Genomic DNA, 13,312 nt, shown 5'->3' with positions numbered 1-13,312 from the left:
AATTCCTATGTTGCCAAACTGAGGTGGTATTTCTCAGTACAATACACTCTCCTTGCACTCTGATAGGAAAGTAAAAGGATCTAGAGTCTACAGCTCATACAGCTAAAGCCATGTTTTTTTCAAAGTATTCCAATCCAGGTGAATTAAATAAACAGAAACAAAATCAATGAAGATGTTATGTATATGTTCATATCTTGCTTTAACTCACAACTTGGAAGAATGTATAAAACAATATGGAAAAATTACAATATCAAAAAATTAAAATAAGCAAATTGTGAGTAGAACAGAAGGTCAAGACCATAAGGAAAGACAGAAAAAAGTCATGTATAGCTTGATAAAGTCCATATTGTTATTAACATTGACATTCAATATGTCAGTCCTCACACCGTTTTACGCATGCTTAAAGATCACAAACTTTTGTATGGGGTAGTGAAACTATATTTATTATATTCAAAGTCATATATTTTCAAATATTTGTGGTCTTTTCTTACAAAAAAATATATTGCAATCAGGAAAAGCCCTGTCACGCCGTGTATTTCCTAGGTTCTAGAACATATTTGAAGCACTAAGGATTGGACAATTCTACATGTCTTACGAAAATAATGTATTCTCTATACTTTCTAATGCATATATACATCTGATCCACACTGAAATAGGTTTTCAATCCAAGGTTTGGATCTTTATTGAGTTGTTTTTTAAAATATAACTTCCAAATGTATGTTACTGTTTGATTCTTTTGACTGAACTAACAACCCAGAAGATACAAATCAAGTAAAAGCTTGATGGCCATCTGGTGGAGATCTTACAGAAGGTGTTTATACTTTGGGCAGAGTCTGGCTTCTTTTCATAAAAGCTGGTGAAAACTGGGTGTGGACTTCAACCCTGTGGACCAGTTCTCAGGCATGAGATAGAATCCAGGAGGTCTGGCTGGATCAGATTTGTTTTGCAGAGCATCGGACAACAGATGTAAGCCAAGGAGTAAGCACTAATATTATCACAGGGATTACCAGTCACTACCAAAAGAATATTATTAAACAGAATATTATCACAGGGATTACCAGTCACTACCAAAAGAATATTATTAAACAGAAACAAATGTAATGATAACAGGAAAGAAAGCAAAAAGTCAGGACCTAAAGGGATCACAAACTGGTCAGGAATCAGAGTGGAAGGTAGGATGTAGTGAAATATTTATGATATTGCTATCTTTGCTGTGCATGAATGAAGCAAGGTTGCCAGAATCTTTTTTTTTTTTTTTTATTGAATGATAGGTAGATTAGTCAGCTTAAAGAAGTATTCGGCTGTATGTTTGTCACTGTAGTTATCCAGTGGAGATGACAAAAATGTCAAATCCTCTTAAGATGTTCTGGACCATCTGAGGTCACCTTAGTACCATTGTTCTGGGAGAATAAAAGGAAAAGGCTTCTCAGACCCTTCAATAATTTAAATGTAGATTATCTAGACAAGAGGAATAGCCATTTTTGTCAAATTTTGTTTTGAGAGACAGTTCATAAGTCTCTTCCATTTTTCCACATCTTGAGCACAGAGGCACTTTCTATCATTTTTCCAGACTATCTTTTCATAGGTGTTTGTAAAATGAAGAACCTCGAAAGACGAAGACTGTGTTTCCCAAAGCAAAGAGCAGGTTTGCCTACTGTCTTATATAATAAAAAGCATGTTTATCTTCAGAGTAAAAGACAGGAATAGTTACATCTATTATAAAAGATTCAGGTTCCCTAATCTCAAGACACCTCTAGTTTAACACCAACTGCTGTATGGACCGGCATTACCTAATATTTGCACTGTCTTGTGGGAACTGGGGTGTGGGGAACCAGCACAAGAAAATGCTGATACTCTGGCTATTGCTATTGCTGATAAGATCATTTGTTTCTGAACCAGAAGTCTTGTATCTTCTGCCAGAATTTATGTAACTGTGACAGGCAAACTTATTAGCTTGCAAGGAGTATAAAATTTCAAAGAGAATAAATATAATTTAAAATAACTTGCTTATAAAAGAGCCATCTTAAGATAAACTCACCTCTGTTAACTACCTCACCTCTGTTAACTACCTTTAGTGAGAAGCAATACTTCACCACAGGCTTGGAAAAACTTAAAGGTTTAGACTAACCACTACATGTACTTTATATGATATTTGTCTGTTATATTTTAGACACCAGAAATATTGGCTTTACCCAACTGTACTTCAGAAGCCTATGCATACCTACTAAAACTAAATCCATCCATACTTAAATACATATTGAGTACATTATCTCTACCCTAAACAAGATTTCCTCTTGGTAGATAAAACTTGGGTTTAGAAATCTTATGAGTTTTCCCCTTTGATTTTGAGTTTCAAAATATAACCTCACTTATTCTTGATTTCTACTCCAATTTGAATTTAAGTTTTTTTTTTTATAATGAAGATGAGAAAATTTTATTGTGTCATAAGTAGGCAGACATTTAGAGGGACATGGAATCCTTCTGTGGTTTTTTTTGTTGTTTTGTTTTTTTTGTTTTGTTTTTATTATGTTCAGTTAGCCAACATATAGTACATCATTAGTTTTTGATGTAGTGTTCAACGATTCATTAGTTGCACTTAGTTTTTATTTATGTCCTCAAGATGTTCATTTGCTAATCTCAAACAGTAGCAATTATAATTGAATTATATCAACCTATTGTTTTTCAGTTATCATCTCTACATTTGTCTAGGTCAGTATTGTAAGCCTTTTGTTAAAAACTCTGGGAAATATCAACCATATCTATATGGTACCTTTTATAAAGATCACTTGGAATTTTTTAATTCATTTTTTAAAGCACTTGTTAGCATTTAATGAACCTCCCTCTGTGTGGCTTCAAGCTACCAGGACATAACCCCCCCCCGCCCCCCCTTACCCCAGCCACACACACACACACACACACACACACACACACCCCCTTAATCTTCTCCTCAGCTCTTCTAGTGAAGAATTTGGCTTTCATGATGATAGGCTGTTTTGGGAGCTATCCCTTTCCCAAAACCTTATATTAGCTTAATCTTACCACATTTATGATAAGAGCAGCTCTAGTCTTGTTTTTGGCAGCATGTACCTGTGTCTGCTCACTGACCAAGGTCCACATTTATCAAGGTTGAGAGTTGGGCAGAAGCTCTGGTTCCTCTTAAAGTGGTAATGCCTCATACCAGTTTTTCCAAAGTAACCTGAGTGATATTTGTCAAAGTTGATCCTGTGGTGATGCATGCCACCAGCATTACCCTGGCATCCTGGGTGCTTCCAGTGCTTGCCAACGTCGCTGTGTCCATGGCTCACGTGGCCCCAAAGTTTCCGGATCTTTCTCAGTCTGGATGGCATGTTGGCAGCCCAGACAAAAGAGTTTAATTCATTTTTAAATGTTATCAGCATTGTATCTAGATTGGGGCAGTCACCCCAGAATATAGTTAGAGAAAGATGCAAGTGGAGAGGATGAAGGGTCATAATATGTAAATGTGAAAGAAACAACAAAAGGTAGGGATTTAAGTTGAATGTTAGGCAAACAGGCAAAAGGATCAGTAAATTCCAGAGAAATCCAGAAGGGGCAGAAGTGACAGAGCAGGTGGTAGCCTGAGGCAGACATGCTAGTATATCCCAAGTTTAGATTATTGTGTCTTATCACTTTAATGTTCCAAACAACTTGATCAGTACAAATGCACCACCCTATTCACTTGAGCAAATCTTTGCCAACAGTCAGTAAGTTTCAATTTAAACACATCACACATCTGTTTACATTCAGTAGAGAAATCTGAGAATTTTCATCAGGATATACAAAAATTGAGTCTGGAAGTTTGTGGTCTAACAAGTCCTCCTACTCAAAAGCAAAGGCATTATCGCCAAAAAGGCTGTTCGAGCACAGACGAAAGGACTGAGGTTTCAGAGATGATGGGAAATAGTGTGCCCATCCCAACCAGTCTATGTTAAGAATCAAGCTATCTTTCTGGCCACACCAAATTGGCCAAGACCAGATTTATGTGCTTATTTAACTTGGTGTCACAAAAAAGATGAAATGTTTATTTTAATAATTATATATTGGAATTCACAGTTTTCATTTTCTTCAAGACTGCATGATAGGGCCCTGGGTAACAAGCAGGATTCTTATTTCTATCAATGGAAATTTTCCCCTAGAATTTACATTTTTTTTAAAGATTTATTTATTTATTTGAGAGAGAGAGAGAGAGCAGTGGGAGCAGGGAGAGGGAGAAGGAGAGAAGCAGACCACTGCTGAGGGTGGACCCAGCCATAGGGGTTGATCTCACAACCTTGAGATCATGACCTGAGCCAAAATCAAGAGTCGGAGGCTTAATCAACTGAGCCACCCAGGCGCCCCTAGAATTTACATTTTAAACTAATTTTCTTTTTAGTTTATAATTTTTCACTCTCTGCTATTCATGCAATAAAAGTCATTGATCACTTACTATATTTAAAGCACTTTACTCACCACAGAGTACCAAATGATGAATAAAACAAAATCCCTGCCCTAAAGGAACTTAAAGTAGGCAGTTATCTTTGGAAACAGACCATCATAGAAGCACACTCAAATTGCCACTCCAACAAAAATATTTAGGTTGTTAGTCGGTTTAACTTACTACATTTATTAAATGATTTGACCTATCAAAATAAAAAATGTTTATAAATATTATATTTACATAAAATATATTTATATATGTTTACATATGTATGTTAATATACTTTTGCAAAGTTGAAAGTGAAGCAAAATTACAAGTGGCTAGACTCATTCTTGTAATTCATTGTTATTAAATTGTAAGGTACTAGAAATAAAAAAAACTAGCCTCTATTAAAAAAATAATAGCAATAATAACATGGTTTTTCTATAACCACTATAATCGTCATTCTTCAGTCATGCATCCAACACTTTGACTTGGTCACTCTTTTCTGCCTGTGTAAAGGTGCTGCTAAGCTACTCTCATCTTGTGAATACATTGCCATCATAAGGTTTGTATTTTTGAGAAAGTGAATCCAGGGAAAGTAATCCAAGGAAGTTTCAGATAGCATGGCCAAGATAGACAGATAATATACATGTTGAAGTCTCTTCCTACAGCTATCAAACAGCATCAGGCACTCATCTGATTTATTTATTGTTGGGGTTCATCCTATGACAGCCACCTCTACTGTTGCACACAAGATAATTATTACATCGACATATCAGGTCATAGGAAAACCGTAACTAAGAAATCTACATAGACCTATATAGGTGATCCTAGGCCACATGGACAAAAATGGAAAGATCACATTCCAGAATGTACCACTATCCTATTGTTCATTGTTTCAGACAGTAAAACCACCTTATGCCATTCATATATGGTCTGCACTTAATATCTGGCATTGCCCTAGGTGGAAAGAAAATTAGTAAATGAAATCTAAATACAAACATCTAATTTTTACCTTTCATTGCAACTCTAACCTCCTCCAAACTTTTTTTTTTATTTAATTTTTTTATTGTTATGTTAATCCCCATACATTACATCATTAGTTTTAGATATAGTGTTCCATGATTCATTGTTTGTGCATAACACCCAGTGCTCCATGCAGAACGTGCCCTCCTCAATACCCATCACCAGGCTAACCCATCCTCCCACCCCCCTCCCCTCTAGAACCCTCAGTTTGTTTTTCAGAGTCCATCGTCTCTCATGGTTCTTCTCCCCCTCCGATTTTCCCCCCTTCATTCTTCCCCTCCTGCTACATTCTTCTTCTTCTTTTTTTCTTTCTTAACATATATTGCATTATTTGTTTCAGAGGTACAGATCTGAGATTCAACAGTCTTGCACAATTCACAGCGCTTACCAGAACACATACCCTCCCCAGTGTCCATCACCCAGTCACCCCATCCCTCCCACCCCACTCCCCACTCCAGCAACCCTGTTTGTTTCCTGAGATTAAGAATTCCTCATATCAGTGATAACCTCCTCCAAACTTTTACAAGAACTAAGACACACAGTCTTCAACCAAATTAGGTCTCTGTTTCCTTTACCCATCTTTTCTCTTCTAGAATATTAACTACCTCCCCCCACCTCCAACATACATTGTTTCAGTTGCTTCTGTACACAACTTGCACCCCTATAGCCTCATATTTTTATTATGTTTTTGCCATTTCATGGTCCCTGGTCTTTTCGTAGTGCCTATCGAGAAAATCTCCAAACTTTTACCAAGGCAACAAATCTACTTTCTTCCTTCTTAACAACCAAGAGATAAGGAGAAAGTCACTTACTGTGAAAATTGTGACCCCTACAGATTTCTGGTTTCTGGCCTCAGTGGGGTTTACAATGTTTCATTTGACCCTGGTCTTTATCCCTGCCTCCTATTCTCTCATGTTGGAGATTCCAAATTTTCACATCTTTCCTTAGGCTCTATGCACTTGCCACAGCCCAAACAGAAGATTTCTTCCAGTTAGGTATTTAACTTCCCTACCTTGTTCTTAATTGCACACTCAAAGTAAGCTTCCTGAAATTTGATCCTTCCCTCTATTTACTTTGTTACTGTTCTGGAGAAATCAGTGATAATTTCTTCCCTGGAATACTGAACATTCTAACTGATCTCCCTGCCCATAGTCTCCTGCTTTTCCCTATCATTTGCCTCCTTGCATACAACATTCATCCACTCTAATCCTGCTTCCATATGCTGGTAACTTCCAAACCCTGTCCTGACTGATCTCCTAAACCACACAGATCCACAGTTACAACTACCTTCTGAATATCTCCAAATGGACATTCAGCAGATTTCATATGCTTAACATGTCAAAAACTAAAATTTTAAATTTCCTGCCCTGCAACCTACTTCTCCCTGAACTGTTATTGAATCAATAGTGCAAGTTAAAATCTGTTAGCCATTGTCAGCCCCTTCTTCTTATTCACCAATCTCCCCAGACATCACAAATAACTGATTGCTAAGCATTGTCATTATACCACCCAACTATCTTTTCAGTCTTTCTTCTTTTCTTTAATTCTCTTAACTAACGTTCCAGTCTTTTCCACTTGGGGTTAAGATCATGAATGTAGCCTACTAACGACTTTTGTTTCCTCAAATTTACTCCCTATCTGATACCAGAGCATTATTTCTAAAACATACATACATAATTCAGTATGAAAAGGCTGAAAGTGTCTGATGAATCTCACTACTCACCATGTAAAGGAAAGGAAAAGATGACGTAACACTGGAAATCAAGACTGACAGTAAACTAATGCCAGAATTTAGGAAGCATTTGGGAAGAATCCTCACTAAATGCAAAGTCAGTGACACTGCCCACCATAAAGAAGAGGAAGTAATATACATTTGTACTTACCTTGTATCAAGTACTATAGTAGGTGCTTAGGTAAGAAACTAATTCATCACAACTCATTGGATCAGAAACTGGGAAAAATAACTAGCCCAAGGTCACAAAGCAAATAGGAAGAGAATTACAACCAAGGCCATCAGACATCAAAGTTGGCTATTAGTCACTATGTTATACTATCTCTCAAAAAGAATATCTAGAAGAAAAGAAATAGTCAAATAAAAAAGGGAATTTAACTAATAAAGGATTTGAAAAATTACATTATGGATTTATTATCCATAAAGGTAAAAATAACCTAGACAAAAATCTTACATGATGACTATAAAGAAAAAGAATCACTGACACAGCTTTTTTTTTCCCTGTAATAATAGTTGGCAAAAAGAGTTGAGAGAAAACTTTTTGTTTCAATAGTTTAATATTCAAGCCAAGTTATTATTCATCTATGAAGGCAACAGAAGATATTCAAATGTTCAGAAACATCCCTCCCTTGCAACACTTATGAAAAGACCACACATACTCAAGAAATGTTTGCATTACACCGTTAAGTGAGGAAAGCAGGTTATAAAATAACAGGCATTATGTAAGCTATTTTTTGAAAAAAACGTGTATCTTTGCAAATACATTCATGGAAAATATCTAAAACCTTTTATGGTGAAATGTTATCATGTATGAAGTGTATGAAGGGTTTTTTTTAATTTCCATTTTTGTAGTATGCAATTGCTTATGCCATAAGAATAATGAAAGTTAAAATAAAAAATGTTTTTGGAAACAGATTAATAAAAATTAGAAACTTAATAGGCAATCATAATATTAAAAATTATGATTAAGTGCTGAACTCTATGAAGCATAGAGCCAAACTGAAATACTTACTTGATAGTAAAACTTAATGAGAACCCACAAGAAAAAATAATTATTTGTTAATAATAATCTTGTATAAAAGTCAATATTTTTTTAAAAAAATCAATACCTCAGTAGCAGAAAGGGTTAAAGAGAATAAAATATTACCATAGAGCTCATCGTACACATGGGCCCCGAAAGATACCATGGTGAAAGAGTAAGAAGAGGCTTTTTTAGAAGAAGAAATTTTAGTGGCTGGGAAATATGAAAAACTATTTGTCCTCCTAATTAAGGAAATATAAATGAAAATAACAATGAAATGTTCTTTCACATATGGCCATGGCATAAAGTAGAGATTTATATCATCCACTGCTATTGAGTTTGAAAATCAGTGAAACTGATCACAGTAAAAATGTGTACAGATGATGAGAGATGTAGGACTTTGGAGTAGCAGGTAAAATTTACAATGTGCATAATGCTCATGTCCAAAAATCTCATAGTATTTCTCTATTCAGAGAAGCACTTCCAAAATATTTATTGCAGCATTATTTGTAACACCAAAAAATTGGAAACATGTAAATGTGAGTTAAGAAGGGAATGGGTTAAATCAATATGGTACATCCATGCTATGGAATACTGTGTTTAAAGAATGAGAAGGGGGTACCTGGGTGGTACAGTGGTTGAGCATCCAACTCTTGGTTTTGGCTCAGGTCATGATCTCAAGGTCATGATCTCAGGGTCATGAGATCCTGTGCTGGGCAGGGAGTCTGCTTGAGATTCTCTATCTACCCCCTGCCCCTCCGCCACTCGTTAGTGAGCACGCACGCGCACGTGCTCTCTCTCTCTCTCTAAAAATAAATAAATCTTCTACAAAAATAAAAATAAAAGAATGAGAATGAACACTATACACTGGCATAGAGCACTCTTCAACTTCATAGTTTTATGAAGAAATCAAATCTCAGGAAAATACATACAAGATTATTCCATTTATTTTTTAAAAACTCCACACAGCAAAAAGATACATATTATTATCTGCCTTAAATACATGAAAGTGTCTATTAAAAATCTTGAAAAATGGAGAAAGAATGGGAATTATTTTTTTATTCTGACATTTTGTAATTCTCTATGGGATTTATTCTAAAATAAAAATATGGGGTGCCCGGGTGGCTCAGTCCTTAAGCATTTGCCTTCGGCTCAGGTCATGATCCCAGGGTCCTGGATCCAGCCATGCATCAGGCTCCCTGCTCAGCGGGAAGCCTGCTTCTCCCTCTCCCACTGCCCCTGCTTGTGTTCCCTCTCTCACTGTGTCTCTCTCTGTCAAATAAATAAATAAAATCTTTAAAAATAAATAAATAAATAAAATAAAAATATATCTGTCAAAACCCAGAGGCTAAGGTAAAGCTTGGATCTTAATACTTGACTGAGGGGAAGAGGGGAAGACTGAGGGGAAGAGTGCACTCCTCAATGGCTGCAGGAGTGAGAAAAGCCAGAAAATGAGGCAGGGAAGCAAAGAAAGCAAAAACAACATGGGGCAGTTTGGAGCTGGCACAGCTTCACGGGAAAGCATAGCTGGGGACATGTCCTGGCAGGCCACATGGAACATCTGCACCTTGGAACAGTTGGGGGTGGGCTGGGGAGTAGACTAGAGAATCAGCTCTCTCTCATCTCCTATTCCTCAGTGGTCAACTTTTTCCCCAAAAGTGAACTCCCCTGAACTTCTGGGTCGTGTTACTCATTGCATGTGAAGTATCTTTGGGAAAGACAGATCTCATGTGCAATATTCAGTGCTCATCTGAATGCAGAACCAGTGGGAAGAGACAGAATTGTCATGTATTTAGCTGAGTTGAGTCTGGTTTAGATGCGGCCACAGGTCGCTCCTCATCAGGTACAGTAAAGCCCAACTTCCTGCCAGGGGAACCTGAGACAGCAAGTGTTATTTGGGAATAAGGTGACTCCACAGGGTGATAGAGATCTCTACTGAACAAGTGTCCAAGACCCCAGGAAACAGATGGGGCCAAGTGAATGTAGGAAGGTACATGAATGCTTAATTCCACTATCGGTATATTAAATTATGTAAATATGCTAATTATAGAATTGAAAGCGAGTAACTAAACAAGTAAAAGCTATTAATATATTTTTACATTCTCTATTAAAGGAAATAAAGAAACTAAAGAAGGAAGAAAGAAAAGATGATGACACAATCTAAAATCCTGAAATACTGATAGTAGACCAATTCTATGATGAGATTTAAGTCTACTCTATTAATCTTGGCCATATACATGTTATGCTTTACCACCACTTATATCATTACCAATAGCATAAGGAGCCAGCCTGAAATTGAAGTCAGCTCTGAAGCCAAGAGAAAAGAATGATACCAACTATGCCATAAGGACAGCCAACCAGCTGTTTCTTAGGATGTGTCACACTGACTTTGATACTCAAACATTCCTCTGTAATTTAAAGGCATACCTCAAACTGTGAAAGGAATTGCCAAAGATACAGAAACTAAGACTCTAAAATTATGCATGATGCTAATTATCCCTATTATGAAATTCTGTTCAAAGTTTTCTTGTAAAAAATAAAAACTTTTGTTTTCTGTCATATCAGTAGTTTAATTTCATATGGAAACATCTTTATTCTACAATGAAGACTTAGAAATTAAGCTGGGAAATTATTTCAAATTGTCTGCAGTCTATGTTTCTGTTAGATTGCACATTCCACACTACTCAGTTCAATGCAACTCCAAAAAAAGCAGTTGAACAGAACATAGATCCAAGGGACAGAGCTAAAATCCAGGCTGCCATAAACTCCTTCCAGAGCTCATCCTTGCAATGACATCTATTCTCTCTCTAACACTGTATTTCTCTTTGACCTTTAACATCAATCTACTTGACACTTCTGATTCTGTGATTGGTCAATGACCCTACTCTGCTATGTAACCACTAACATAAGATTCTATTTTCAGGTATATTTTTGGATAAGGATAAAGCCTTCTTACCCCTGTCATCACAGCAGTTCAGAAAGGCATGAAGGGGTAAGGGAAAGAAAAATTAAGCAACCTGGCAAGAGCTCTGCCCCAGCCCTGAGCTGAGCTGAGAGGTGAGGAAGCCACAACTAAGTCGAAAAGATTCAACATCGCTGGAAGGAAGAACACTCTGCCCATATCCATTGGTAAAACTATATATGTTCACGGCATGATAATATGAAGGATATGATGATGCACAAGGACTTCCTGCTCAAAAATCTCAACCCCGTCCCTTGACATTTTATCATCAGGGATTTAAGCCTTTGCAATTACCAAGGGGAGGCAGATCCCGCAGTGTAAGCTAACACCGAAAAGGAATAGAATGTCAGCCACTTGAAAAAGAAATATAGAAAAGCTAAATACAGAATGAAAAGTTGGTGGTAAAAAAGACCACTGAGAGTGTAGGTAACTGTACATAAAAAAAAAAAAAAGAAAGAAAGAAAAAAGAAAAGACAAATATTCCACATATGTCACTCTTTTCCCTGAATTTTCGGTACCCTGGTTAAGGAAAAGGAGCAGTGAGAATCAAAGCAAATAAAGTATGCATTGGGCACCTCGTCTACAAATGGCTTGTTGTAGCTGTGGGCTACAAGGAGGAAACAAAATGTAGAAATGGAAGCAGGAAGATAGAAAAAAGGCATAATAACAGAAATCAAAGTTACAACAATAAGAAAGCATGAAACAAAATCCTAAAACACATCTTGTACTAAATATAAGAATTTCTAATTCCATGTCAGCTCTATTTAGAGATTTGATCCTATTGAAATATGGAAATAAATTGGTACCTGATGAGAAAAATGCTGGCTATTACTCATCTCCAAGGGCTACACCTACAGGAGATTGACTATATGAAAATGTTATGCAAATATTAAAAACATTCACTCAAAATCTGCTTTGAGTAAATACCAGCTTATCATTGCCACGGACCAAAACTGAAGCTGTATGGTTTCTTATAAATACGTAAAGTACAAAAGAAAAAGAAATATAAAATATTTTTTCCTCCCTCAGTTCCTAAAGAACAAATGTCCTAAAGCTAATTTCCTCATAAACACAGGAGCTGTTGTACCATTCGAGTATGAAGCCTGAGGAACTGCAATTAGGGGCACTAAAATAGACTCCATGTCTCCTCAACTCAGTTTTCAAAAACTAGGTGTTCTTTTTCAATAGCTTTCTTTTATTCATTCTGTCAGTGCGTTTTGTTGAGCATCTCCTATAGGCAAGCCGTGTTGCTTAAAATGAAAAATGTAAAGTTTAGATCACCTGATCCCTACACTTAAGGATCTTGAAGATTTGCAGAAAAGGTAAGATACATCCAGAAAAACAGCTATAATGTAAAGCAGAAGATGTCAAAAGAAAAATTAAATATTAAAGCAAAATGCAAGGACAGTTCAGAGGAAGTGGAAAATATTCGCAGTGTTGGGAGAGGCAAGGTGTTTTTCATGGAAAACACACCAGCTGAGTAGAGCCCTGAAGAACATGTAGGATTTCTATAATTATAGATAAAACCTAAAGGAATTCCAAATGAAAGAAATAATACAATACAAGGAGCAAACATGAAAAAGCCCAAGAAGTATTTGGGGGAAGAGCATGTAGTCTAATTGTGTATGTTTAGTGTATATGTTCTGTATATTAAGAACAAAATGCTAGACTTCCATGATTTTAGGAGCTACTGGCTCATACTCAGATTTTCAAGGCATGCTTGTATACAAATCATAAACTATCTTCTGTTGGAATAATATCATTACATTTACATCTGATAGCTTCTAGCTCAACCCTTTATTTCAGCGGAATTGAAAAACTGAATTTCAAAGAGGATAAATGGCATTTGCAAGTTCATACAGCTAATTAATGGCGGCACTGAGACCCAAAGTGTGGAGTTTATCATTCTGGTCCAGGAGGAAGGATTTATCCCAGGCCATAAATGTTCTCTTGCTCCACACCCTACCTCCCACTCTCTCCTTAATCTTGCCAAAATATGCATTGGTTCACAGGCTGACCCATGCAGTCTATGACCAAGGGAGAGAGTATTTTCTCTGTAAGATGCTAATTGGTTCATATAGGGAGTCAGTCTCTACCTCGGCCTTGTTAGCTCCCAGGTTCAAACTAACTCCTAGACTACACCTTAACTAAGAA

The 13,312-nt window shown here is 36.6% G+C and overlaps 1 pseudogene; it reads right to left on the bottom strand.

Annotated features, from left to right (window-relative positions):
- Positions 1-1,346: 1,346 nt before the first annotated feature.
- Positions 1,347-3,395, bottom strand: LOC116634708 (annotated as a pseudogene).
- Between the last annotated feature and the right edge of the window lie 9,917 nt (positions 3,396-13,312).

Source organism: Phoca vitulina, unplaced genomic scaffold (genome assembly GCF_004348235.1).
Source record: "Phoca vitulina isolate PV1807 unplaced genomic scaffold, GSC_HSeal_1.0 scaffold9, whole genome shotgun sequence".
Classification (NCBI taxonomy): Eukaryota; Metazoa; Chordata; class Mammalia; order Carnivora; family Phocidae; genus Phoca; species Phoca vitulina.
Note: the sequence above shows the minus strand (reverse complement) of the source record. Positions and strands in the feature narration are given on the sequence as shown.